This window comes from Acipenser ruthenus, chromosome 21 (assembly GCF_902713425.1).
Source record: "Acipenser ruthenus chromosome 21, fAciRut3.2 maternal haplotype, whole genome shotgun sequence".
In the NCBI taxonomy this organism is placed as follows: Eukaryota; Metazoa; Chordata; class Actinopteri; order Acipenseriformes; family Acipenseridae; genus Acipenser; species Acipenser ruthenus.
In genome coordinates this window covers 13,545,813-13,573,548 of record NC_081209.1, presented here as the reverse complement: position 1 = coordinate 13,573,548, position 27,736 = coordinate 13,545,813, and the positions used below count along the sequence as shown (strand labels likewise).

The following is a 27,736-nucleotide window of genomic DNA, read 5'->3' as shown; positions in this document are numbered from 1 at the left end:
GATCTGCATTATGCCCTTGTTATAGTATTCAAGCAGCTGTTTGAGAATATCCTTGCTGTAAAACTATACTAAAGTTAACCACAAAGAGCAAGCGAGCTGCTTAAATGTCTAACTGAATTAATTCATGTGCTTTTTATTGATCCCAGCTATGTCTGAAGACGTGTGTCCACCCACCACGTTAATAAATGTAGTTGGTGAACTGGAGATCATGCTCCATCGGACAAAACAGCGCAACATATATACCAACAAGTTGTTGATGCCCTCTCATAACTGACCAAATAAAATTGCAAATTAATGTATTGATTGTGTTTTATTTGTTTGCATCATTAATATTTAACAGTAAATCCAACTTATAAAAAAGGAGAGATTCTCTGACAGCACGAGCCTCCTCAGATCGCTGCTGTCCAATTGAAACTGGCAGCTGAGGTAACTTTCACAGTTGCCAAGACCACTTATATTAAGCGTAATTTGGCTTGTTTGAGTGTCGCTAGTTGGAACTTGCATAAACACCCATACTCTAACATTGGTTGTGCTTGTTTTGAAAGGCAGTGCCGCTTTTTTTTCGTGATACTTGGTAACACTGGTAACCTTCCCTGTCTGTCTGGCTGTCTCACAGGCAGCCACTGATTCCTGAACACCTCATTTTGTTGTTTACAGGTTTGTGCAGGATACAGCAGGCAGTGGCAATTTTGGGAACAATCTAATGCTGCACTTCAGTCTGTTTCATCAGTATCCGCCACCTCCCTTTCAAGTGCCCACTACCCGTATTTGCCCAAGCGTGGTGTTGAATGCTTCCTCAGCAGCTGTCAGCCGTCTGGATGGATAAGGTTTCTAAGCCAGGGTAGTATACGCAGCATCATCTGATCCCCTATATGCAGCATCACCTGAATGAAACGGAAATACAAATAACATCTCTGCTAGTTTTCAGCCATGGTGATCTGCAATACCTGTTGTTCATTTTCATTTTATACCTCCGAGTTCATTTTTAATTAATGAGTTGTAAGATAAATTAGTTGAAATAGTATTCACTACTAACGATACACCCAACTAATGATTTTTGAAAAACAATTTGAGCAAGAGCAGTAAAACACATTATTAACCAGCCAGGCACAAGGTATTTTGCTTTATTTCAGCATCTTAGATTCACTCTTGTACCAGTTCTCTGTGCATGGAAACCACATTTTCACAAAATTTCACTAGTAATCTTCAAAAACACCATGAGTACTTTACGCATAGATAATTTACATATCAACTCCCACCTTTCCCATTCATTTACATGACGTCGGGTGAAAAGCCTGGTTTACTTGAGTAAAATAAACTGAGCGAACGGAAACCCAAAAAAGCATTTTACACAAGACATCTTTCTTGTGCAAATGTCTCAAGCTAAAAAAAAAAACATGCAACGAAACTCCATCATTGTCAATACCTTTTAGAATTTTGAATGCTTCAATCAGATTGCCGCATAGTCTTCTTTGTTCAAGACTGAATAGACTCAATTATTTTAGCCTGTCTACATTTGATATGCCTTTTAAACAAGGAATAATTCTGGTCGCTCTTCTTTGCACTTTTTTCTAGCGCAGCAATATCCTTTTTGTAGTGAGGTGACAGAATTGAACACAATACTCTAGATGAGGTCTTACTAATGCATTGCAAAGTTTTAACATTACTTCCTTTGATTTAAATTCAACACTTCTCACTATATAGCCGAGCATTTGGTTGGCCTTTTTATAGCTTCCCCACATTGTCTAGAATGAAGACATTTCTGAGTCAACATAAACTCCTAGATCTTTTTCATAGATTCCTCCTTCAATTTCAGTATCTCCGATATGGTATTTATAATGCACATTTGTATTGCCTGCATGCAGTACCTTACACTTTTCTACATTAAATGTAATTTGCCATGCGTCTGCCCAGTTCTGAAATTAAACCATGTCATATGCTTTGCAGTTATCCATTGTCGATGTTGCATCCTCAAAAAAAATCAAGCAGGTTAGTTAGACATGATCTCCCTTTCCTAAAGCCATGCTGACTGTCTCCCAGGATACTGTTACCATATAGGTAATTTTCCATTTTGGATCTTATTATAGTTTCCATAAGTTTACATATAATAGAAGTCAGACTTATTGTTCTGTAGTTACCTGGTTCGGTTTTATCTCCCTTTTTGTGGATCGGTATTACATTTGTAATTCTCCAGTCTGTTGGTACAACCCCTGTGTCAAGAAACTGTTGCATGATCTTGGTTAACGGTTTGTAAATAACTTTTCATTTCTTTGAGTACTATTGGGAGGATCTCATCCGGCCCAGGGGATTTGTTTATTTTAAGAGCTCCTAGTCCCTTTAACACTTCTGCTTCTGTTATGCTAAAGTTATTTAAAACTGCATAGGAACAGGTCAACATGTGGGGTATATTGGCCGTATCCTCCTTCATAAAAACCTGTGAAAAGTAATAATTTAATATAATTGCTATTTTTTCTCTTCATCTATGGAACACAGATAGGAACCTATATAAGCTCTATTCAAAATATGCCTTGATCGTGCCCGTTGACCTCTCCTTAAGGTCAAATGTAAAATTAGCTTAGAAATCTTTACAGAGTGCAGATATGGTCATGGTTACTATGGAACATATAAACCATATGTGCTCTATCCAACTGCTTGGTGGTCATATTAGATTTGTCAAAAATACTGAAACATCGTCTTCTCTGAAATTGTTTTGCCAATTGAAGTGAAGCTTTGCATACTTAACCTCAGGGAGATTGTCTGTGAAGTGTGTTAAAAGTAAAGTGACTGCATCAAAAAATAAGGAAGCCATGAACAAATCAAATTTCAGCATATACAGTGCCTTGCATAAGTATTCACCCCCCTTGGACTTTTCCACATTTTGTAGAGTTACAACCTGGAATTAAAATGGATTTAATTGGGATTTTTACCATTTGATTTACACAACATACTTAACACTTTGAAGTGCAAAATATTTTTATTGTGACACAAAAGTTAATTAAACAAAAAACAGACATTTGTTGGTTGCATAAGTATTCATCCCCCTGAGTCAATACTTGGTAGAAGCACCTTTGGCAGCAATTACAGCTGTGAGTCTTTTTGGGTAAGTCTCTACCAGCATTGTGACTTCTGAAGGCAATTGGTTGCACCAGAGCTTATTTAGGGGTGTCACAGCAAAGGGGGTGAATACTTATGCAATCAAGACTTAAGTTTTTTATTTGTAAATAATTTTGAAAAATATGTAGATTTTTTTCCCCACTTCAACATTATGGACTATTTTGTGTAGATCAGTGAAAAAAATCCTACTTAAATCCATTTTAATTCCAGGTTGTAACACTACAAAATGTGGAAAAGTCCAAGGGGGGTGAATACTTATGCAAGGCACTGTATTGTACTATTAATCTATGGTAGAATATAATACAAAGACTAATAGAGGACAATAGGGTACTATGCCACATGTGAAATGCAGTCATAGGTCTGGACCCTGGTCATTGCTGCATCAGCTACAATTATTATTACAATGATTACTTAAATTGCATATGGGACATTACAAAAAAAATGGAGAGCTGTCTTCAGCACCACAAGTGATGATTATCATTCTTTGTCTGGAAGCATAAACATTTATTTAGGAAAACAGCCATAGTGATCATTCCTGTTGGTATGTAATGCATGGGGAGGCAGTAATAATTTGATGTATGATTTCTGATGATCTGAGCAGTTTTATTGCCTCTTGCCTTTTACCCACTCCCTTTGTGAAGTACGATTTTTCTAAACTCGAGTAATAAAGTATGAAAATTGTATCTGAATTGTATATTTAATTGTTTTTTTATATATATTAATCATGATTATTGGACATAGCGATGGGAAAGATTGACGGTTGCAAAACAGACGACAGCAGCAACACACGCAGTTTCACTTCATTTAGCTTCTAATACTGTTGTACATTGTTTTATTCATGCCGTTCACTGTATCTGCTACTTACTATCAGTGACACCTACTGTACCCCCATGCACAACACTCAGAAGAACCATGTGGTCTAAAGAATGCACAGCATTTCCAATGTGAATGCAAGTAAAAACACAGATAGGCATATGACTTGGCAGGCCAGTCAAAATGTTCTGGCGGTCCGGATTCGATCGCGGTCCACCTACTGACTACCCCTGGTCTACAGTTTACAATTGGAAACCAGCATTAAGTCTCACTTTACAATTGGAAACCAGTGATCCGTCTCACGTTTACAATTGGAAGCCAAGCTGGAAGACTCACCTGCTTCACTACTGTGCTTGATTTGAAAGATCCCACGGCGCTGTGTGCCAAAGCTGAGTCAGAGCAACATTCCAACCAGAATAACACACTGTCTAGCTGTGTGCATGAAGACCTGAAGCAAATGTATTAGGATGAATAATGGCTGTGTGATTCTCAGCCAGCCTGTTTATTAGAATCCTGTCTACAGAGAAGTCCAGTATTATAGGTTTGGTTACAAGATACATGGACAAACCTTTTAAAAAAGGGATTCGTTATTGAAGAACAGAAATTATTTTCAGCTTTGTGTGTATGTTTTAAAGATTGAAAATCAAATTGAATTGTACGAGCATCGTGTGGCACAGTGATAGAAAAAGAAAAGACAATGAATACTACATAACTAATAGCAATTTGTATTTATGTGAAATGTGTTCTGAAAATGTATTTAATACTGCTGAAGATATTGTATGGAGATTATGGATTATGTGTGTATAGTATGGGCTGCGGATCTTGAAATATTCAATACAATAATTCATTAGTTGTGGTTTGTTGTATTTGGTTTTATCTTCAAAGTGCAAGACTGAACAAGGAAACATCATAGCCCCCACGATTTGCTCTGTGGAATGCTAAAGACATTATTAACCCTTCAATGTGATTTGCACTGTGGAATACTAAAACACTATTAATCCTTCAATGTTAAATTGATCTAAGTGGTTAATTATGCTGATGACAAAAAATAATCACATTCTGTAAAATGAATGTCTTTAACTGTATGCAATCTTATTCACTACAGAATAATGTACACTACAGAATAAAGTCTGTAATTTCTGTGTCCATGGAAACAGATGCACAAAACCAATCTGAAAGCACTGTAGAAGAAGGATAAACTGTGCATCTTTGTTGTGGATGTGCTCCAACTGTGCTATGTTTTAGCTTCTTAGAGATCAGGGTGAATACAGGGCACATTATCCATTAAGTTGAGAACGAGTGAGAAGATGACAGTCTACTCTGCTCTGTTTAAATTTTGGGCGCAGATTACAATCATTACCTGTGACAGAGCAGCAGATGTCGCTGTGACATGTTAAAATCAGCATTCTGCTTTAGGGCGTACAGAACATCAAACATATGATGGTTTATTGTAGGCTGTTATTATGAATAATAATCTTACATTTGTAACATCTTTATACCACATTTCTATATTAATTATTTTAACAGTATTATAACAGGGGTTGTACAGCAATAACATGTACAAATATGGAGGGTGTTCCATGATGGTTGGAGACTCTAATTGAGTTGTTCCCGCCCCCCCCCCCCCCCCCCCCCGCTGAGCGCCCTAGGCAGTGTTTGAGGTGGCACTGTCATGTTGAATCTATATTAACAAGTGTTATGAACTCCTGTTAAAACAATAAAACAAGGGCATTATCTGCCTGTAAGACAACATGAGTTGAAATGTATTCTAATTAGATTCTGGGTTTAATACAATATTACAAAACTACTCACTACTGACGTCTTCAAATCCATTGTCCCTGCTCTTCTTCCTCTGATCGCCTTCCTTATTAACACCTCTGCTCTCTGGCTATTTTCACTCAGTCTTCAAAACTGCAGCCAGCCTCATTTGGCAACCAAAAAATATGAAAGGAGGAGGCATAGTGTTACACAAATACTAAATAAATGAATAAAAAAATAAATATTACATAAGAAATATCCTTGTATTATTTGCTAAACATTTTTTGACTGCATATATATTTATTATAAACCTATTATACACATACATTTATAATACACAAGTTTTCCTACAGTACCGTAGATTCAGCAATTCAGATCCTTAAAATCTACTAAAGCCCCTTTCACACTGGCATGCTCTACCCAGGTCAGAGCCTACCCAGGTCAGGACCCGGTGTCATGCAGGTTGTCTATGCGATTTCACACTGGTTTTGATAAAGCAGGGTTGACCTGGGTGACAGACACAAGTACACAATTTGCGTATCAATACCCTGGAAGCAGTTTGTTACAGACGCTTCCATCCAAGCTTCTCTGGATTGAACTGTTGACCCAAATGTTGATTAGAGCAAATGTTTCTTCATCCCTGCTGCAATCTGGCTCATGGTGTGTCTCAAGCAACAAAAATATGGCTAAACTGAATAAACAAAAACGTTGCTTGCTGAAGTGAAACCTTCACACAGGCGTGGCTGTTTGTTATTTCATTGGCCGTCATGCATTTTGTCTCGCTCAACCCGGGTCAAAGTGTATCAACCCACATCCTGAGGTGGGTCGCTGGGACCCGGGTATGACCCAGGTGCATGGTTTCACACTACACAGGATTGTGACCTGGGTAGCCAGGACCCCGGTCCAGACCCGGGTAGAAGTGCCAATGTGAAAGGGGCTTGAGGGAGCTAACATACCTGCATTTTAGGTTAATGCTATAAAAGTTATCCATTCAAATGTTTAGTAGAGTAAATTTTTAAAATACTGGTAGTAAATCTAATAGGCTTCCCTACTCACCCACATTGAGCCACTTCAACATTTAGATGACCAAAACCAACACCAACATCAAGAGAATGAAAGAAACACCCAGGACCCTATAAACAGTGCTGGCCAGGCAGCAAAAAGAAGGGAGGTCATAATTGTTGGGGACTCCATACTGAGAAACACAGTAAGTTCAGTTCGCAGTTTGGACCCCCTTACTACAACAGTGTGCTGCCTTCCAGGAGCCTCAGTCAAGCACATCACTGAGAATGTGGACAGGCTCCTAAAACGAACAGGAGACGACCCGGTAGTAGTCGTCCACATTGGTACAAACATTGGTAGAGACAGGCCAAGATCCCTGCAAAACAAATTCAGAGAGCTAGGAAGGAAATTAAAAGACAAGACCAAAACTGTGGTATTTTCTGGGATACTGCCGGCGCCCTGCAAAGGACCATATGGACAGCTGGAAATACAAAATCAAAATGCATGGCTGAAATCGTGGTGCACACAGGAAGGCTTCACCTTTCTTGAACATTGGAGCACTTTCTACAACAAGGACTATCTATACAGGTGGGACGGACTGCTCTTAAACAGAAAGGGAACCAATCTACTCGGAGAAAGGATCCTTCAGGCGGTCCAGAAGCACTTAAACTAGAAAGGAAGGGGGGAGAAAACAAAAAAACAGAAGGGGGACCACATCAAAACAAGGGCAACAACTCAGGTAAGACCACTATTAAATGTATTTATCTTAATGCTAGAAGTCTCAGAAACAAAATATTAGAACTTGAAGCTACTGCACTAACAAGTAACTACGATGTGATAGGTGTTACAGAAACTTGGTTGTCTGAGAGTGATGGAGACAAATATAATATTAGTGGGTACACACTATAAAGGAAAGACAGGCAGGACAGAAGAGGCAGAGGGGTAGCGTTATACATAAGAAATAGTCTTGAAGCCCAGGTGTTAAATCAGGACAAAGAACACAATGCAGAATCAATATGGGTCAGAATAATGGACACAAATTCAAAGGGCATAATAGGAGCATGCTATAGACCGCCAAATTCAAACGCTGAGCAAAATAATCTGTTGTACAATGACATTCGAAATGCGTGTAGAAAAGGAGAAGACATACTAATGGGGGATTTCAACTTCCCCCGTATAAAATGGGAAAACCCGATGGGGGGCACGACGGACGAAATTGAAATGGTGGAAATGACAAATAACTGCTTCCTAACGCAATTTGTCAAGGCACCGACTAGAGAGGAGGCATGCCTTGACTTGATCTTTTCAAATAATGAAGACAGAATAACTAAAACAGAGGTCAGAGAGCCATTGGCAAACTCAGACCACAACATGGTCTCATTTGAAATATTTTTTAAAACCGCAAAAGTAATGACTAAAGCTAAGGTTTACAATTTTAAAAAAGCAAACTACAAAGGTATGAAACAGAGACTAAAGAAGTAGATTGGAGTAAAATAGAGAAAACATCCACAGAAAAAGGATGGCTGTTTTTTAAAAATGTAGTACTAGAGGCACAAAACAATTACATCCCAAAAGTAGACAAATCTAAATCTAAAAATAAATGGCAAAAATGGTTTAATAGATTAATTAAAAAAAAAATATTCAGCGAAAAAAGGCACTTTACAGAGCATTTAAAAGGGACCAAAAACAAAGCACACAGAAAGAGTACTTGGAACTGCAAATACAAGTCAAAAAGGAAGTTAGAAAGGCCAAGAGAGATATAAATCAATATTGCTAAGGGGGCTTAAACCAATTCCAAAATGTTTTTCCAATATTATAACAGCAAGAGAACATTCAAAGAGGAGGTTAAATGTCTAAGAGACACAAATGGCAAAATCATAAATGAAGAAAAAAAAACAGCAAATATATTAAATGATTACTTTTCACAGGTTTTTACAAAGGAGGACACGGACAACATGCCCCACATGTCGACCTGTTCCTATCCAGTTTTAAATAACTTTAGCATAACAGAGGCAGGAGTGTTAAAGGGACTAGGAGCTCTTAAAATAAACAAAACCCCTGGGCCGGATGAGATCCTCCCAATAGTACTCAAAGAAATGAAAAAAGTTATTTACAAACCGTTAACCAAGATCATGCAACAGTCTCTTGACACAGGGGTTGTACCGACAGACTGGAGAATTGCAAACGTAATACCAATCCACAAAAAGGGAGACAAAACCAAACCAGGTAACTACAGACCAGTAAGCCTGACTTCTATTATATGTAAACTTATGGAAACTATAATAAGATCCAAAATGGAAAATTACCTATATGGTAACAATATCCTGGGAGACAGCCAGCATGGTTTTAGAAAAGGGAGATCATGTCTAACTAACCTACTTGACTTTTTTGAGGATGCAACATTGAAAATGGATAACTGCAAAGCATACAACATGGTCTATTTAGATTTCCAGAAAGCTTTTGACAAAGTCCCTCATAAAAGATTAATTCTCAAACTGAACGCAGTAGGGATTCAAGGAAATGCATGCACATGGATTAGGGAATGGTTAACATGTAGAAAACAGAAAGTACCCATACGAGGAGAAACCTCAAAATGGAGTGAGTTAACCAGTGGTGTACCACAGGGATCAGTATTAGGTCCTCTGCTATTCCTAATCTACATTAATGATTTAGATTCTGGTATAGTAAGCAAACTCGTTAAATTTGCAGACGACACAAAAATAGGAGGAGTGGCAAACACTGTTGAAGCAGCAAAGGTCATTCAAAATGATCTAGACAGCATTCAGAACTGTGCAGACACATGGCAAATTAAATTTAATAGAGAAAAGTGTAAAGTATTGCATGCGGGCAATAAAAATGTTCATTATAAATATTATATGGGAGATATTGAAATTGAAGAAGGGAACTAAGAAAGAGACCTTGGAGTTTATGTTGACTCAGAAATGTCTTCATCTAGACAATGTGGGGAAGCTATAAAAAAAGGCTAACAAGATGCTCGGATATATTGTGAGAAGTGTTGAATTTAAGTCAAGGGAAGTAATGTTAAAACTCTACAATGCATTAGTAAGACCTCACCTAGAATATTGTGTTCAGTTCTGGTCACCTCGTTACAAAAAGAATATTGCTGCTCTAGAAAGAGTGCAAAGAAGAGCAACCAGAATTATCCCAGGTTTAAGAGGCATGTCGTATGCAGACAGGCTAAAAGAATTAAATCTATTCAGTCTTGAACAAAGAAGACTACGCGGCGATCTGATTCAAAGAAAAAAGGACCAGGGGTCACAAATGGAGATTAGATAAAGGGGCATTCAGAACCGAAAATAGGAGGCACTTTTTTACACAGAGAATTGTGAGGGTCTGGAACCAACTCCCCAGTAATGTTGTTGAAGCTGACACCCTGGGATCCTTCAAGAAGCTGCTTGATGAGATTTTGGGATCAATAAGCTACTAACAACCAAACGAGCAAGATGGGCTGAATGGCCTCCTCTCGTTTGTAAACTTTATGTTCTTATGTTCTTATTTCCCACTAAATGATAATCTTATAATAGTAATCATAATAATATGTTCATTTAAATTATATTTCATTGTATTGTTGTAATACAAATGCACACCTTCTATGATTAATATGGATTTAAGACTTACTATGCCAATATCTAAATGTTGTATTTGTTTGATCATATTGCTTAAAAAATACAAATATTCACTAATTTTACAAACAAAACAACTCTGTAGTTTATTGCATAATTGTTTCCATTTTCCAAAAAACTGCTAACGGGTGCTCTCTGCATAAAATACTCGCCCGTGATTCTGTTTGCAAAAAATACTCGACCGTGTGCTGTTTGCAGAATGCATTTTTACAACAAACTCACTCGTGTTAAACGAGAACCTGCGAGAGGAGGCGGAACTCTAAGCCTCATCAATGGTTTATTTGTGTTTTGTTTTTGATTTTTTAGTATAAAAACTAAGCTAGGTGGACTTTTGCTTCAAACTCGTTTCATATTAAACTGAATTACTGGCATCTGAGCTTATACAATAACACTTTGCGGTTTGTACATTACCACAATCACAACAACAACAGTACATGTATACATGCTAATTGTCTGCGTTGTAAAACGCAGACCTTGTTTTCTCTCGGTTTCTTTATTATTATTATTCCAGTTTCCAACAAAATTCCACACGCATCTCCTCCTTGAGCTTTGAACTGATCAACTCAAAACTTTGCACAACTACTGCACTCTGTCTCACTTGAGTTGCTATTACTTTTGGTGGGGATCGGACTGGTGGATTTGGGGGGTAACAGGTCATGACCCCCCAAAATTACACAGCTTATAACTCATTTTAGGAGCAAGATAGGGTCATAATTACAATGAACATGTATAGAAACCTATTGGTTCTCTATCACTCTACACGAGGTTCGTTGACCTACAACCTTCCCAGAGCCAGATATGGACATTTGGCTGTTTTAAGAATGACAGCTAAAAACTGGACAGCTCCTACTCCTACATTTTTCAACCAATCAACTCGATTATTTCACTCAGCTCTTCCAATATGTTTAGGTTTGGTTGGTATTAAATTTTGTAGTGATCGGATTTGAAACATAGGCGCAGGGAAGGGGGAGGTGGAGGGGGAGGGGGAGGAAAGTGAGGGGAAATTTTGTTACACTCTTCACTAATATTGCAACTTTATGTTTTATTTATTTATTTATTTATTTGTCTGAATTTATAGAGCCAGTGTTTTTCTATGTAAAACAAATCCATAACCATTTTTCATGCGTAACGCTTGATTGTCACAAAAGGGCAATTCTAAACACTAGAAGTTATTCTAATAATAATTAACATGGTGTGGGTTTTCACGCATTATTCGCGCTATATGAAGTGAGCGTCTAAAACATTGTACGACTGAGGGGTGGGTAAATCGCTTCTCACTCTAAAAAGCTGTACAATTAACAGAAAACTGAAGACATACAAGAAATCGATTGAATGGGACGTTATCAAGCAAAATCATCACATAGAAATGGTCCAGTAGTTCCCAAACAGGCGCTTTATGGACGTCGGGTGTAGTAGCCGCTAGAGGGCGCTAAAAAGCGATGTTAAATAGTAAAAAAAAAAAAAAAAAAAAAACTTTAATAGTAACAGAGTTCCCTTTAGGACTATAGATTAGGTTAGCTGAAGACATTAGCTTTAGGGGGTAGATTTAGGGGTTAGTATGCTAGTAGCTACCTACTGGCCCATTCCTAGGGGATGATTTTTGCTTGATAACGTCCCATTCAACGACTGATCTCAATCAGGAAATCTAGACTGGATGAATATTTTAATTGAACAACATTTTACCTCATTTAATTGCACTCATCGGCAATGTTGCATGCAATCAAACTACTTAGGATCGCAAGCTATAAGGGCGTATTCTTATTAAGTGAAAATTGCTTTCAGAACTATCCCAAATACACATTTGTTTTTAGTTCAATTGTTTGGTTAAATCAAGGATTGCTTGAAATGGCCAATTTTCAGTAACATATTTTGTCATACACATATTAGAAAGCAAATAATTCAAAAGCATGCATCGACAATGTTAAAACTATATATAGATAGATTAGTTTACAGCTAAATAACTGCAAAAGGCCAACCACCACACACTCTGCACAATGACAGTTCTGAGCGTGCCACACACTCCGTACAATATGGCAGGCTTCATATCCAGGATCAGATCGTATTATTGTGTTATAATGTATTATTCAAAAAAATCCAATCATATTAAGTCACTCCTATATAATTTCATTCTGTCATCATTATAACTTGTAGGGGAACATGTGGAAGATAGAAAAAAAACTTAACAAGTATGTGTATCCATCTTCCCACATGTAGACTTCATTAAAAGTCATCTTCAGACTTGTTCAAAACGTAATAAAACGGTCATATAAAGCATAGGCGCCGGAGACGAGTGGGCCAACCGTCCACAGCCCACGCACTTTTTAAATAGGGTGGCTCTGCCCACCGACTTGGTAACAGCTAGAAAAAAAATATAGCCTACATTTCACACCTTCAATCTCATCGTTCTTCCAAAAGTGTGACACAGATAAATCAAATAAATCCACAAATTAAGACGACATCGGAACTGTGTTAATAACCAATAAACAACCATTCTAACATTTCTACAGTGGAAGAGTTTAACAAATCATACGGGAAAGAATGAGTGCAGGGAAGCACACTATAGAACTGTGGAAACATATGTTACCATTTCATGTAATTTGTATCCGCAGTAAATAACTGTTCTCTAGGACGAGATGTGCAGCGTCAAATCAAACAACTGCTGACATTTAAGGAAAAGAGATTGACGCGGGGATGTTTTACATATTGAAAAGAAACTGAAGTTACAATTTCCACAAATCAGACCAACATTTACTGAAAGACAGACAAAACAGCAGTAGCAAAGAAAACATGAATTTTCTAATGTATTAATTCAAGCATCTTGCCAGTATGTAACACCTCCCCAAATCACAGGAGTAGCAAGTAAGCAGATTTCAAACGGGTAAACAAGGTTCACATCAATGAAGGCCATGTATTAAAACAATGTGCCAGTGCAATAGCATCGCTACTCAGCGAATAAAAGCGGAGGACACACTTTCATGAAATAGTGAAACAAAATAATACTACTAATAAAAAAAACAAAATACGGCGGTCTATATGTACACACACAATATCCGTGCAGAGGAGGGAAAAACAGAGCTAGAGACGGAGAGAGAGAAACCAGCATCACAATACAGCCTATTCTGTTTCACTTCCTAAATTACTGCCGGCTACCGCCACGTAAAAACACTCAAGCCGCTTGTAACGGATGTGCAATGGATGTATTGTTTTTTTTTTGAATGTATGTTTATTTTTTTTGAATGTAATAAGAGATTGAGTTTTATTGTGTGATTTTTTTATTATTTTTTTATCATTTTTACTGTTGCACTGTCTCTTTAAACCCCAGGGAGACTACTGGTCTCCATAGTAATTGCAGTGCTAATTCGTAATGGGGCCAGCTGTATAAAAAGAGGTGGGGTTAATCAGCGAGAGAGCGACCGGGTTTGAGAGATTTGTGAGCGGAGAGCACTGTTCGGGGAACTACTGTTTGGTAAGGATGGTAACTTTTCAAGTGTAATACCGAGGCGCTGTGAATTGGCTGAAGCGCTAGAAGTTAATGGTAAACTACTACTATTCATATTGAGGGTGATTCTACAAATAGGGTACATTTTATGTCCCTGGGCTATATTTTGGGTAAATTATAAAATAAAATTACAAAACCAATGTACACTGTAAAATACAATGCCAATTGTATATTTTAAATTTGAAATAATATAACATAAAGCATTAACTGAGCAAATAATTAATATGATATATCCAATATGCATGTTTTGGTGATATCCCTATAGGCTAACATATAATTTAATTAATGAAATAAACTCAGTAAATTGTATAAAATATATACAATTCAGCCATTATCATGGAAAACAAACTAGAACATATTTGTACAAATATATATTTATATATTTTTACAGTTAAAATGTATCTACAGTCTAAAATTTATGATATGTAATGTTGTCCGTAAAATCAGTGTCAACCCTGTTACTGGAGGAGAAATCCCCCCTCAAAATAATGGTTTATCCCAAAACCATGTGATCTTCAGCATGTGACCTCATCTACAGGGAAGATGATAAGAGGCACAACTACAGGTATGTTTCTAAACATCTGTGACTATATTTTTCACTTTACGTTGTGTTTGGGTAGACAGTATATTATCTAACCGTCAACAATGTTACTTAAAAGTAATTATGATAGTTTGATCCATAAAAAAAAACAAAAAACACTTTTACATTGCTTATAAAGCCCTCTACTAAGATCACAACATGTGGTTTCAGGTTGCTTTCCACATGGCGCATGAAGGCCGAATAAGTGATAAATGTCAACACTGTTACCAGTCAACCCTGTTACCCATTTAAAGTAACAGAGTTGACTGAAGGCAACAGATTTGACATTAAAAAAAATACACAAATAAGATTACTTTGTTACAATATTTAACATTCATTTTTGTCTGGATTTGTAATTAAACTGTATAAAGACCAGTAAGGAAATTCTTATTTTTTTCCCAGACAGATATAGAATAAAATGGTACTTTCTGCTGCAGAAAAGCAACGGCGCTATCGTGCTCGCCGTGATGCCGATCCCATTAAAAGAGAGCAGTACTTGCAAAGGGAGCGCCAGAAATGGCAAGAAAAAAAAGAAGCAGGGAGAGTAAAGTCAGTGGCAGAGCTAAGTGACAGGGAGAAACGTAGAAAACGCAAATTTTGGAGAAAAGCTCAACAGCAGTCTAGAGAAAGGAAGAAAATAGTAGCATCTCTGGTAACACCCCCACAGAGCCCTGAGGAGAATCCACAGCCTGGACCACCAAGGTTAGATAGAGTATAAATGCATACAGTATAAGTGGAAACATTTAAGATTGCATGTAAAAAAAACAAAAATCAGTGGTTAGTGTTAATATTCCTCAGTAGACCTTTAAGTAATTATTTACAAAATAACATTTTCAAGGATACCTTTTGATCTTGCTTTTGCTTATTTACAGGCAACTGCTATCTGGCAGAAGAAAAATAAGGGAAAGCAGTCAAATATATAGAGAAATTAAAAGATTAAAAAATTCTCTAAAAGGACAGCAGAGACTTAGACAGGTATAAGAAAAGGTACCAACGCTTGTTAAAGAAAACAGAATCTCCCAGATCAAAAACAAATAGGTTGCTAAGAGGATTTCCAGTTCCAGATACTCTCCGTAAAACCCTTGTCTTTCATCATTCATTAATTGAAGACATTAAACAGAAATATTGCAATTCCAAAAAAGAAAAGAACAAGCAACTTATTTCACAAATCATTACAGGAAGAATTCTAAAGAAGTACAGATCGCAGAAATGTGCTCAGAAAGCCTTTGGGTTTTCAAGAAAGCGGTTTCGTAGGGGCCTAGAAAATGAACAGGAACCGTTGACATTTGTTCGGAGAAAATTCAGAACAGCTGCAAATGAACTAAAGAGGGAAGTTGTTGTCTTTTACGTCAGAGATGATACCAGCCGTATAACTGCAAGCAAGAAACAAACCATTACAGTGAACAAATACAAAATGCAAAAACGCTTCCTAACTGACACATTGAAGAATCTGCACAGAAGATTCCTTCTGGAGAATCCATTTGCAACCATCTCCTATTCATTGTTCTGCCGCATGCGACCATTTTGGGTTGTGCATCCAACAATTTCTGATCGAGAAACATGTCTCTGTAAACTTCATGAGAATCTTGGTTTCCTTGCAGACAAGCTGCATAAGCTTAAACTTCGATAGTATTGACTTGGAATGCTTGGCTGAATCGATTTGCTGTGATCCTGCTTCGAAAACATGTATGTATGGTGAATGTGCCCAATGCAAAGATACTGAGCTTCCACTTACTTCTACCTATGATGCACAGGCCAATGTATCATACTGGCAGTGGACAACCAAGTCAGTGCTAAAGGAAAAAAAAACAAAGATAAAGTAAAGGAACAGGTCCCTGTAAAAGTCACAGTAAAGCAAGAAATGGAAAGCGCCATGGAGGAGCTAGTTGAGATGTTTCAAAACCAACTCCAAAAGTTCAGAAGACATCTTTTCAACATAAAACAGTTCTTGTACCACCGTGAACTGAAGAAAAACATGTCAGCACATGAGTGCTTGATTCATATCGACTTCTCAGAAAACTATTCTTGCAAATTCGGTAGTGAAATTCAAGCAGTGCACTTTGCCTCATCTCAACAACAAGCTACACTACATACTGGAGTGCTGTATCTTGGTGGAAAAGAAGAGCATGTCTGCTTTAGTACAATATCTCCATCCAAACAAAAGGGCCCTCCAGCAATATGGGAATACCTTGCTCCTGTTCTAGATCATCTGAAAGAAGTGTATCCCTTTGTGTCTGTTGTTCACTTTTTCAGTGATGGGCCATGCACACAATACAGGCAAAACGGAAATTTCTATCTTTTTAGCACTCAACTACACAATAGAGGGTTCACTGCAGGAACATGGAACTTCTTTGAGGCAAGCCATGGCAAAGGTGCTCCCGATGGAGTAGGTGGTGTTCTGAAAAGAACAGCTGACAGGTTAGTCAGTCACGGAAGGGATATACCAAGTGCTGCTCATTTGTTCAAGTCATTATGTGATGCAGGTACAACTGTAAAGTTGTTCTACGTGGATAATGATACTGAAGACAAAGCCACAAAAGAAATGCCTACAGGTCTTCCAATTGTACCTTCAACAATGAAAATTCATCAGCTCATCACACTTGCTCCAGGAAAGCTTACATATCGAGATGTTAGCTGTTTGTGCTCAACACAACAGGTGCTAGAATGTTAATGCTACAATACACAAAACTTCAGCTTTGCAGTTCAACTTCTTTCTGAATGTCCAGAGCCTGCTGATTGGGACATTCAATGGCAAAATCCCAGATGTCCTTGGGAAATGGTGTGTCCTTAAGTATGAAGATGAGCTGTATCCTGGAATTGTACTTCAAACTAATGAAACACATGTACAAGTGAAGTGCATGCATCGCGTTGGGTCCAACAGATTTTATTGGCCCAATCGTGATGATATGTTGTGGTACTTATATGATGATGTGATATGCATGATTCCACCACCAAAGCCTGTGACTGCCCATCATGTTGAGATCTGTAAAGCAGTATGGTCCAAAATAACAGAAGTGTAAAGCATGTCATTGATTTGTATGCTATGCTATTTGTATGAGTTTCCATGACTGCAGGAGCCTCATACACAAGCTAAACACATACAACATCCACACCACCTCCAAATACTCCTGGATATTTGTTTAGTAGCTTTAGTTTACACTAAGTACGTAATGTGTGATACACTATATGAGGCGCATATTCAATTTTTTGTGGCATCCTAGTACTTCTTAGTCTCAGTCACTTAGTCACGACATTTGTTTGCAATGTTCACAAGTTTTAAATGTGTTCTTAAATTGCTGAATTTAAAAGTTAAATTGTTTTCATAAATGTTTAAAGAACAAAATGTTTAAAAAACAAGGAGCAATGAAAAGACTCTAAACCTGTTATTTTATCCATGTTTATTGTGGAATTTAAAACAATATATATATACTATTAATTTTAGTGTGCAAACCAATTCTTATATAGATTAATGGGTTTATTTTAAAAGATGTTTGATACAAAATGTTGTTTTTAAAAATGGGACAATTTATGAAATGAACATTTTTTATTTCACTGATCACCCCCCCCCCCCCCCCCCCCGTCCTGTCAATTCTGTTACCACGGTCAACTATGTTACTGTCACGTCAGTTATGTTACCTTTGAATTTATTAGTCTAAAATGTATTCAATATAGTTTAGAGAAAAGATAGCTTGAGTTGATTACAAACAAAATCAAACTCAATGATACAATGCCCTTCAGATTATAGAAATGAACCTTATATTAAGACTTTCATATAAAAATTGTAATACCTCGGAATCATTTCTGCAGATCAACAGTCTTAATAGATTTTAAACATAAGTTCTTTACTTGTTAACAACTAGCTTTTTTTAAACTAAGATAAGGGACACATGAACTGCCATATATCCACGAATTAGATATTTAATAGTAGACACACTTTGCTGAACAGTATGCTACATGTCAGTAACAGAGTTGACCAAAAATACTGTTTACATGTGGATTTTTAGCATTAATCTTTTAAGTGTTTTGCTGTTGAGCTCTGCAAAGAGCAGTTTCTGTATATTTGAAGGTTTATTTTTTGAATAAAAAAAATATTTTGAAAAAATATTTACTCTTGTTTTTCCTTTCACATGTTGCAAAATGTACCATAATTGTAGAATCATGGTCCGCTCTATATTGGAGTGGTTTCAGTGAAGTATCCCCCGTGCTCTTAGACGTCGGTCGCAAGTGTATGGGGTTGATTACAAAAGAGAATGTGCATTGTCTGTATTCCGAGTTGGTAATTACGATCCTGTGAATTTTGATGTAATATCTGAGCGCTGCATACAAACTTCTTTCCTGTGTTATTGGTTGTTTTAGACTTTTAGAGTAGCGTCTTTCTCCTGATTATCCTAACTGTAATTGTGTATGTGTTTACAATGTATAGTTATAAAAGGCCTGTTAACTTTTGATTGCACACCTGCACTGTATCCACCTGTGTATTAACTAAAATAGCGGCTATTGGAGGGTTTAAGCATTAGGCATTTTTTAGGTTGCATGAAGTTTTCTGTTTTTCTATGAAAATCACTGATTAGTTTTTTTTTTAAGTGTGTTATTTAAGGTTTGATATTTTATTTGGAATTGTGTTTGTGGAAATCACTATTTTGCTTTGAAGGGTGTCATTTAAGTGTTATTGTGCTGTTAATTATTATTTTTTTTATTTAGAAGTGTTGGTGTGACATTATTTAAAGTATCCTAGTGCTTAGGGTCTGATGGGATCGCTCTTGGTTAAAAATCTGCTGCTATAGTTTAAAGGTTGCTGCTATCAAATCTGCTGCTATAGGTAAAAGCTGTGATATTTTGTTTAAATAAAATTCTTGTTGTTTTTATACCTTGTTGTCCTCACTTTACACACTGAGCTTTTTAGATTTTTAAAGAACCTGTTATTTATTTGGAGTTATATTCGCTTCAAAATGGCGTAGTCATTAATTCTACTTAATTGGTCAGTTAAAATAGTTAATTTAATTATAGGGATAACCGAGGGGGTTATCCTTGGTTAACTATTGAACAGTGTTTTGGAGGGGGACGCGTTCATTATTCAGGACTGGCACATCAGCCCAATACTTAATCGGGATTCTCCATTTACTGGTTCGTTGCACTCTCTCTTACTCGGCGTGCCAACCTCCAAATGCAAACACACAAGATGGCCTTGCAGTCTGTAAAAAAAAATATGTGATATTTATATTCAGGTGTGTAAATTGATCAATAATTCAATTAGTCGGTGCCCAATCAGGCAGACAAAGGGAAGCGGGTTGAGAAACCAACATAACGTGCTACAAATCAATGATAAAATGGTACAGACAGTGATACAGGCAGTCTCCGGAATATATTAGCAGGGAAGGAAAGGATTATGGCATAGGATTTAAAGAGCGCTTAGTAGCAGAGATAGACTACTCTAATAACACATTCTCTCTGGAGATAAAGACTGCACACATTGAAGATAGCGCTGTGTACTACTGTGGTGCTAGAGAGCACATTGACTGAATCAATCTATGCAGCAGCACAATATCTGAAGATTCAGTGGGACTGCCTTCCTCATTTAACATTCAGCAGGCTCCCTAGTCTGTGTTTCTTAAAGCACATTATATTGTGTTTGTCAGTTTTTCATTTTACGCTAATCCTATAGATTAACACCAAATGTAGAATAAAGGGATTTATTTCTATTGTTTTATACATAAACTGCCAAAATAATTTATATTTTCAAAGTGTTAATCTGAGAACACGTGTATTCATGGTTTCTACATGAAACAAACAACATTTAACACTGGTTTAAAACTCTATCTTACAAGATGTGTCTTTTTAGTGTCACTGCAAATTCATTAGAGCCCATAACCCCCCCCCCCCCCCCCAGGTCAGCAGTTAGTTTTCACAATAGATATCAGCACAAAGACAAGGAACGGGTCGAGCGAGGGCATACATAGGGGTGCATTGCCTCGACCCCCTGCTCTTGGTGCAAAATATATAAGTGTATAAGGAAAAAAAGAAAGAGAAAGCTTAAATATTATACTTACTTTGCTGTTTAAATAAGTATGGCTTTGTGACAGGATAGCGTTGTGGGCCCAGGTGTTATTGGCAGGGACGGAGACTCAGAGGCAAGGAAGGCTGCAGTTTAAGCACTTCAGCACGCTTTAGTAAACAAAAGTAACACAAAATACAAAAGAAAAAAGCATACAGGCCAAAACAGAGGGATAAACAAACAGAAAACTGTTCAGGCTGAGCAGAGCATTCACTGAATTTTACAGGTACAAAAATGTAAGTGTCACACACCACCCCAAACAAAGCATTTCTTTCCCCTTATATCCCATGTGGCTGGAGCTAAATTAATCATCAATTACTCAATAAAGGCTGCAGCTACATTCTCACATTTTTTTGGCAGCGATAGGAAATTAACCGCATCCCTGCCAACCACCACCAGTGGTATAGTAACAAGTTTGCTTACTATACCAGAATCTAGGTCATTAATGTAGATTAGGAAGAGCACAGGACCTAATACTGATCCCTGTGGTACTCCACCGGTTACCTCGCTCCATTTTGAGGTTTCTCCTCTAATCAGTACTTTCTGTTTTTTACATGTGCGTGCATTTTCTTGAATCCCTACAGCGTTCAGTTTGAGAATTAATCTTTTATGTGGGACTTTGTCAAAAACTTTCTGGAAATCTAAATAAACCATGTCATATGCTTTGCAATTATGCATTGTTGATGTTGCATCCTCAAAAAAATCAAGCAGGTTAGTTAGACACGATCTCCCTTTCCTAAAACCATGCTGATTGTCTCCCAGGACACTGTTAACATATAGGGGTTTGTCTCCCTTTTTGTGGATTGATATTACATTTGCAATTTTCCAGGCTCTCGGTACAACCCCTGTGTCAAGAGACTGTTGCATGATCTTAGTTAGCAGTTTGTAAATAACTTTCATTTCTTTAAGTACTATTGGGAGGATCTCATCCGGCCCAGGGGATTTGTTTATTTTAAGAGCTCCTAGTCCATTTAACACGTCTGCCTCTGTTATGCTAAAGTTATTTAAAACTGGATAGGAACAGGTCGACATGTGGGACATGTTGTCCGTATCCTCCTTTGTAAAAACTTGTGAAAAGTAATCATTTAATATATTTGCTATTTTTTCTCTTCTCTATGATTTTGCCATTTGTATCTCTTAGACATTTTACCTCTTTGAATGTTCTCTTGCTGTTATAATATTGGAAAAACTTTTTGCAATTGGTTTTAGCCACCTTAGCAATGCTCATTTCTATCTCTCTCTCTCTCTTGGCCTTTTTAACTTCCTTTTTGACTCTTTCTGTGTACTTTGTTCTTGGTCCCTTTTTAAACACTCTATAAAGTGCCTTTTTTCTATGAATATATTTAATTCATCTATTAAACTATTTTGGCCATTTTGTTTTAGATTTTGATTTGTCTGCTGATGGTATGTAATTGTTTTGTGCCTCTAGTACTACATTTCTTAAAACTAGCCATCTTTTTTCTGTGGATGTTTTCTCTATTTTATTATTATTATTATTATTATTATTATTATTATTATTATTATTATTATTATTATTTATTTCTTAGCAGACGCCCTTATCCAGGGCGACTTACAATTGTTACAAGATATCACATTATACATTATTTGACATTATACAGATATCACATTATTTTACTCCAATCTACTTCTGTTAGTCTCTGTTTCATTCCTTCATAATTTGCCTTTTTAAAATTGTAAACCTTAGCTTTAGTCTTTACTTTTGGGGGTTTAAAAAGCACTTCAAATATTTTAACTAAACCAAAAAAATAGTTTCAATAGCTACATATGACATTTTGGTATCAGATTTTGACCAGATAGCAGATTATGACAAGGTAGCAAAATGTGATGTTTATAAGTGTCTTTTTTTTTCTATCGGTAGCAACTTTTGACAAAGTAGCAAAAATGGACGTTGCACCGGATTGAATCTGTATATGTGAATAAGACAAATTTAGTATCCCAGGATATCACAATGCAACTGGCATTCTGCTCCCAGTTAAAACAACGTCCTTACAAATGTACACATGAAGACGTAGAGCTACTTCAAAGGCAGCATAGCTTTAGCTCGGCTTGCATAACTGGGATCAATAAGCTTCTGACAACCAAACGAGCAAGATGGGCCGAATGGCCTCCTCTCGTTTGTAAACTTTCTTACGTTCTTATAACTATGGCTATCCCATGGGCCTCTGAGGTTTAGAACAGTAACTTTTCAAATTATGAAAGTCAACGCAACGTCTTTATAAAAACTATTAAAAAAAATAAAATAAAACATTAGTTTGGCGTTATCTTCTTATTCGTTATTACAGTAAATAATTTTTATATTCATATATGTGAAAACCAAAACAAATCTGCAGTTATGGAACCACAAGTATGATTGCAATTTAACCATCAACAAAATCATCTGAACCGTGCTGTTGCTAGGAAACATTTACAGGCAGATCATTCTTATTGGTACCTTGGGAGTCTCCCACCTAGACTACTGCAACTCCCTCCCTGCTGGCCTCCCTGCGTCCGCCACCCGTCTGCTCCAGCTCATCCAGAACTCCACTGCTCCGCTCACTCCACTGGCTCCCGATCACCGCTCGCATCCAGTTAAAGACTCTTGTACTAGCCTACAGATGCCTTGACCAGACTGCACCCAGCTACCTCCAGACCCTCATCTCTCCCTACACCCCCACTCGACCTCTCTGCTCCGCCTGCACTAGAAGACTGGCTCTACCTCCTCTACGCTCCCCTGCCTCCAGAGCCCGCTCCTTTTCCACCCTCGCCCCGCAGTGGTGGAATGACCTTCCTACAGATGTCAGGACTGCCCAGTCTCTGACCACATTCCGGCGCCTCCTCAAGACTCGCCTCTTCAGAAAGCACATGTAGAACTCCTCTGTTCTTCGCCTGGGACACTTATCACCCTTCCTTAAATGCGCTTTACTTGCTCTTATCTGCCCCTATTTTACTGTATTTAATCCTGTACGTCAGAGTACTGTAATCTGCCAAGTGTTTAATCTGTAGTATTTTGTATTTAATCATATCCTGATGTAACTATCACTGACACTGTTAACTGCTGTATCATTGAATTGTATTTTGTCACACTTGTACTTGCTTGAACCAAAGTCATTGTATTTATCTTGCTCTTAATTGTATTATTACTTGTACTGTGATACTTGAAATGTATTTGCTTTCGATTGTAAGTCACCCTGGGTAAGGGCGTCTGCTAAGAAATGAATAATAATAATAATTTACTAACCACAAGCATGTTCACCGCATCAAAATTATTATTATTATTATTTATTTCTTAGGAGACGCCCTTATCCAGGGCGACTTACAATTGTTACAAGATATCACATTATTTTTACATACAATTACCCATTTATACAGTTGGGTTTTTACTGGAGCAATCTAGGTAAAGTACCTTGCTCAAGGGTACAGCAGCAGTGTCCCCTATCAGGGATTAAACCCACGACCCTCCAGTCAAGAGTCCAAAGCCCTAACCACTACTCCACACTGCTGAGGAGACAAACTGTCATGGTTTATTATTAAAACCTAGGGGTTATTCGTGCTACTATTACTTAATTTGTACACAAGAGGGCAACACAATCAAATAAACAAGTAGATGTGTGTGTGTGTGTGCCACAGATTGTGTGGTTTATTGTAGTGTGATGTAACAACATTTGCGAAGGAAGAGGGATTTTATTTAATATATTCTATGTTTGGGATTGTTTTCCTTTCTCTGCTGATTGTTTTTGAAGTGATGTAATTACAATTGGACACAGTATTCTATTACCACAAATCACACACTTGTTAAGAACAATGGCAGCCAGTGATCCTGATAGTTTCCTTAAACACCCAGGCATACATTTAATCTGGGCCTAGTAATTTCTTATTAATTAGTTACTGTATCTTTTTTTTTTTAAATAAATTTAGTTGTTGCCAATTATTTTTTATTAATTTCTCCCCAATTTGGAAATGATCAATTATTTTTAGGTTTAGCTCACCGCTACCACCCCTGCGCTGACTCGGGAGCGGCAAAGACGAACACACACCGTCCTCCGAAGCATGTGCAGTCAGCCGACCACTTTTTTTCACACTGCGGACTCACCATGCAGTCACCCAAGAGCTACAGCGTCGGAGGACAACGCAGCTCTCGGGCAGCTTACAGGGAAGTCCGCAGGCGCCTGGCCAGACTACAGGGGTCGCTGGTGCGCGGTGAGCTGAGGACACCCTGGCCGACCTAACCATCCCTCCCCTCAGGTGGTGCTGGCCAATTGAGCACCGCCCCCTGGAAGCTCCCGTTCTTGGTCGGCTGTGGAATAGCCTGGACTCAAACTCGCAACCTCCAGACTATAGAATGGATCCTGCACTCTACATGGAGCTCCTTTACTGGATGCGCCACTCAGGAGCCCCAGTTACTGTTTCTTTAACACGCACCTGTTGAGAACTGCCAGACTCTCTATACAGCAAGGATAGTATATGTGATTTCAGGGTACTGGCACAGCAAAAATAAAGCACCATTTCACTTTTAATTTGTAGTTCCCAACACTCAAGTGAAACATAGGAAAAAAGTCAATACCTGTCACACAGTAAGAGAAATAAGTTGCCAAAGTAAGGTAACAATGTCTCCCAGCATATTTTTTGGCAGACCCCAGGCACTTTTAACCATGCATATGTATATATAGTTTATGTTTGGCAGTGAATAATTGTTTTTATTGTTTTGCTGTTTGGTGCTGATTTCCTTGGTGCAGCGCTTTGGCGCTTTGTGCAGCGCTTCTGCGCTTGGTGCTTAGTGCTTCTGCACTTGGGGCTCAGTGCTCGACGCTCGACGCTTCGGCGCTCGACGCTCGGTGCACGTTCCATCAACGCTTGGTGCTCGGTGCTCGACGCTCGGCGCTCGACGCTTGACGCTTGACGCTTGACGCTTCGGCGCTCGACGCTCGGTGCTCGGCGCTCGGCGCCTCGACGCACGCACCCTTGACGCTCGACGCTCGACGCACGCGCCTCGGCGCTCGACGCTTCGGCGCTCGACGCTCGGTGCTCGACGCTTCGACGCCTCAACGCGCGCACCCTCGACGTCGACGCACGCACCTCGCCGCTCGGTGCTCGACGCACGCACCCTCGACGCCTTGGCGCTCGACGCGGCGGCGCTCGACGCACGCACTTCAGGTGCTTGACGCTTGGTGCCCGGCGCTTCGGTGTTCGACCCGCGCACCTCGGCTTTTAACGCGACAGTGCTCAATGCACACTCTTGGTGATTGACGTCAATACTAGACGCTTCGGCGTTCTACTATGTCTGGGTTCCACCGTTGCGTGACCTGTCAGGCCAAGTTGCCTGCCAGCGACCCTCACGAGGACTGCGTCGCATGCTTGGGGCCGGACCATGCTGCATCTGCCCTGGCAGACAGGGCATACTGCCAGCTATGTGCGGGGTTTCAAACACGCACCCTTCGCCAGAGAGCTAGGAAGGCGGTTGGAGGTCGTTCCCCATCCTCGGGCTCGTCCCACAGCGTCTCGGCCCCACCATCATCTGTCGTGTCGCTGCCGGCGACGTCTCAGCTCCCTCTGAGCCCATCTTCCCAGCTTACAGCTGGTCAGAGGTCTCCAATTAGACGTGCTCGGGAACGTTCCCGCAGTCCCTCCTCTCGCGGGGCTCGCCCCCGTCGGGAGTCTCGATCGCCTCGCCGGAGAAGGCACTCTCGTTCCCCTCGAAGGGGTAGACGATATCAGGACACATCTGGGGTGGCTGAGCTCACCTCCAAATGTCGCAGTTTATGGAGCTCATGATGGGACAACAATCCCTCCTCATGACCCTAGCGAATGTGGCGCCTCGGGCCCCAGAGATGGTAACCGGACCCAGCGCTAGTCAGCCGATGGTTCCTCCACCAGTGCCCCAGGAAGTAGAGTGGGACGCCGATGCTGTCTCAAGGGACGCATCTGACGCAGACCCGCTCTTTGAAGACACAGAGCCTGAGGTGGCATCCCAGCACTCTGGGCAGGACGACCCTGAAGTGCTGGATACTAATGACCCTATCTGGTCAGTGGTGGAGAGGGCAGCCCGTCACTTAGGCGTGGACTGGCCTGCGTCAGAGCCAACACGACGCTCTTTATTTGAGTTGCCATCGGCTCCGCCCCTTAAGTCCAGGATGCTCCCGGCGTTCCCGGATTTTATTAAGGAGGTGCAGTCCACCTGGGGAGCCCCGGCCTCCGCCCCTGCGACTTCTCGCAAGGCTTCGGTCTTCACCATGCACGGGGCGAGCGAAGCTGGGTTAGCATTTTTTCCGCCAGTGGGCGCCGCGTTCGCCGCGCTAGTAAAGACGCCGACACTATCGGGGCTGGCTAAGGACCCTTCCTGCCCTAACAGGCAGTGTAGGATTACGGAGGCCCAACTAAAAAAGGGTTATGCCACGGCTACAGAGGCAGTTAGACTGTCTAACGTGGCCAGCCTCCTGACAGTCTACCAGGCGGCGCTGATTCGCGACCTGCCTGAGTCCCCATCCGTCGGACTTAGAACCGAGCTGGGTGCAGTTGCACAGCTTTTGGTTAAGCTGGCTCAGCTGAATGCGCGAGCACAGGGCAGGAGCATTGCTTCCCTTGTAGTGGCAAGGAGGCAGCTATGGCTCTCACAGGCTAGGGTACAGGAGCCTGATAAGGCCCCGTTGCTAGATGCTCCTATATCCCCGGGGCACACGTTTGGCCCAGCGGTGGAGGAGATGCTGCAACGCTCCGTCAAGGCGCGTGAGGCGTCGCAGCAGTTGGCTAAGATGTGGCCAAGCAAACCTTTCCAGCCAAGGCGGCCACAAGAGCGCCAATGGCGCAGGGCGCCGCCGCAGCAGCAAGCGCATCCACAGGGCAGTAAAACCGCCCCTTTGGGGGTTTCAGCACGCAGCCAACCCGCGTTTGCAAGACCGCAGCGCGGAGGGTGGCGCCCCAGAGGAGGTAGCAGACCACGCCCTCGTGGCTCTGGTCAGGCCCCTCGTGAGCGAGCGCAGCCTAAGCAGCCCTGAGAAACCCCAGCAGCCATTAACCCACCCCTACACTGTTCCACAGCTTCTGTTCTGGCAACAATGCACCAACGACATCTGGGTGCGCAAGACTATACTCACCGGGTACACCCTTCAATTCCGGTTAAACCCCCCCCCCTTCAGGGGAGTGGTGGTAACTGCAGTGAAGGACTCGGTTCAGTCCTCAGCTCTAAATGCAGAAATACAGGCATTGCTCAAGAAGCGTGCCATTCAACTAGTAGACCCTGCTCTGACCGACCAGGGGTTCTACTCCAAGTACTTCCTAGT

General features: G+C 39.8%; 1 long non-coding RNA gene across 2 annotated transcripts; it reads right to left on the bottom strand.

Annotated features, from left to right (window-relative positions):
• Positions 1–313: 313 nt before the first annotated feature.
• Positions 314–21,216, bottom strand: LOC131699090 (uncharacterized). Of its 2 annotated transcripts, XR_009308018.1 has the most exons (4): positions 20,458–21,216; positions 5,740–7,063; positions 4,264–4,375; positions 314–884 (listed from the first exon to the last, which is right to left on the bottom strand). It is a non-coding gene; the product is annotated as an uncharacterized LOC131699090 (long non-coding RNA). The 2 variants fall into 2 exon arrangements; XR_009308017.1 differs by lacking the exon at positions 20,458–21,216 and having other exon boundaries at positions 5,740–8,236.
• Positions 21,217–27,736: the final 6,520 nt, after the last annotated feature.